Source organism: Acanthisitta chloris, unplaced genomic scaffold, assembly GCF_000695815.1.
Source record: "Acanthisitta chloris isolate BGI_N310 unplaced genomic scaffold, ASM69581v1 scaffold27805, whole genome shotgun sequence".
NCBI classification, from domain to species: domain Eukaryota; kingdom Metazoa; phylum Chordata; class Aves; order Passeriformes; family Acanthisittidae; genus Acanthisitta; species Acanthisitta chloris.
In genome coordinates this window covers 1-2,110 of record NW_008673550.1, presented here as the reverse complement: position 1 = coordinate 2,110, position 2,110 = coordinate 1, and the positions used below count along the sequence as shown (strand labels likewise).

Here is a 2,110-nt window from a genome sequence, read left to right as displayed (position 1 = left end):
GAAAAACCTGTGTCTCTGGACAACAATGTTTTAAGTGTCCCTGTGCAAGTGCAGTGCCAGGGGGTATAGCTCAGTGGCAGAGCATTTGACTGCAGATCAAGAGGTCCCTGGTTCAACTCCAGGTGCCCCCTCTTTTCTGCTCCTTTTCCTCTTCCTTCACCCTTCCTTTTGCCCACATCTTTCCCACACAAGTCTTGGAGAGCTCCTCTTGCCTTGGGGACCTTGTGCTGTGCACTGAGTGTTGGTTCTGAGCTTCAGCCTCTGGGCTCAGCTGCTAAGGGTAGTGGGATGAGATCAGCCTGACACCAGTCACTACTGTAGTAGTAGACACTAGTAGCTTCCAGCCTAGGCCCAGTGCTCTTCAAGATTTTCATAAAAATCTTGGATGCAGGACTTGGAGGACTGGGAAGAAAATTTGTAGGTGATACAAACTTGGGAGAAGAGAAGCTTTTGAGTCCCTTGAAGGCCGAGACAGAGAGAGAGAGACCAGACAGGCCTCCACTTTGTCCATATTCCAGTTGACTGGAATATGCTGCCTGGGAAGGTGTTGGAGTCAGGAGTGCCTGGAGGTGTCACTCAGTGTTGAGATCACTTGACTGTCACTCAGTTGAGTAGATCCTGTGTTAGGTCAGACTCAGAGGTGTTGCCTAAACTCAGTGATCCCAGCCCAGGTGAGTCCCACGGACGTCCATGGTCCATGCATCCCATCCCAGGGACCTCCACCCATCCCACTCTGGGTCAGATCCAGGGAATTCTATTATCCCATCCCTGAGGGGGTGGACTCGAACCGGTGTCCTCGCTGTCCCCAGCCCCCGGCCCTGCCGCTGAGCCAGCATTGCCCCCTTTGCTCTGTGCAGAGCTGCTGCCTGCGGGGCAGGAGGTCGCGGGGTCGAGTCCCGCGGGGACCCACTCAGCTCTGCCAGCTCTGACACCCAACGAGCTTCAGGTGTCACTGTGCCCCCCGGGAAACAGCTCAGCACCTCCAGAGAGGCTTTACACCCATCATTTCCTGCTTGAATTGAAGGTAATTACTCCAACAGGAAAAACTGGAGGAGCAGCAGTTTGTGCCTGGTGGTTTGTGTGGACCTGCAGCATTCAGGACAGGAGAGGGGGAAATGTCCATGTCTGGTTTTTGGTGCTTGGCAGAAGAGCATCAAGTGATTCCCAAAACCTCAAAGGGGTAAGAAAGTCTCTCTGTAGTCTGTGTGTGAGGAGATTCTGGAGGAAAAAGCTGCTAAAAGAGGGGGCACCTGGAGTTGAACCAGGGACCTCTTGATCTGCAGTCAAATGCTCTACCACTGAGCTATACCCCCTGGCACTGCACCTGGTCAGGGGACATTGAAAAGTGTTTATAGAGTGGCACAGGTTTTTCTGTCCACTGAGGACATTCCTTTGCCCAACAGTGCTCTGTGCACCTTTGTGTACCTGTCAAGAGTGTTTACAGGGAGTTACACATGATAAATTATTGTAAGTAGGATAAATTGTGCTGAATCTGATGACTAAAGAGAGCTTAGAACAGACAAAAGTACACACAGAGTGAATAGTTAGTCACACAGTGCACAGCCTGTGGAGCCACAGTTCCTTGGATGCTAAAGATGATAACAAACAGTGAGTGCACAGCACAGGGTCCCTGAGGCAAGAGGAGCTCTCCATGTCTTTGTGGGAAAGATGTTGGCCAAAAAGAAGGGTGAAGGAGAGGAAAAGGAGCAGAAAAAGAGGGGGCACCTGGAGTTGAACCAGGGACCTCTTGATCTGCAGTCAAATGCTCTACCACTGAGCTATACCCCCTGGCACTGCACTTGTGCCCTCAGCAACACAAAAACACTGCCAGGATGTTCTGCCCCAGGCCCTGACCTCTCTGTGCCTTAGCAATCAGCTCCTGCAAGGCTGAAATGCAGCACACACTGAGCCCCTCCCCAGCACAGGGACACACACTGCTCTGTGCTTCAGCCACCAGTGACCTTGGCCCATTTCTCTCCAGCTCATCCCTTCCCTCTCCCACTTCCAGTCTCTTCCCTGACCTCTGCAACTTGGCACAGCAACTGCCTTGGAGGCTCTGACACTTTCCCCTCACTTGCAGCTCTGCCTGGAAGAGGAAAAAGAAGGACTA

At 52.3% G+C, this 2,110-nt stretch overlaps 3 non-coding genes across 3 annotated transcripts; 1 reads left to right on the top strand and 2 right to left on the bottom strand.

The window, feature by feature from the left end:
• Window positions 1-59: 59 nt before the first annotated feature.
• TRNAC-GCA lies at window positions 60-131 on the top strand. Its single transcript has one exon. It is a non-coding gene; the product is annotated as a tRNA-Cys (tRNA).
• Window positions 132-1,241: 1,110 nt separating this feature from the next.
• TRNAC-GCA lies at window positions 1,242-1,313 on the bottom strand. The gene has a single exon. It is a non-coding gene; the product is annotated as a tRNA-Cys (tRNA).
• A 403-nt stretch (window positions 1,314-1,716) lies between these two features.
• Window positions 1,717-1,788, bottom strand: TRNAC-GCA. Its single transcript has one exon. It is a non-coding gene; the product is annotated as a tRNA-Cys (tRNA).
• Between the last annotated feature and the right edge of the window lie 322 nt (window positions 1,789-2,110).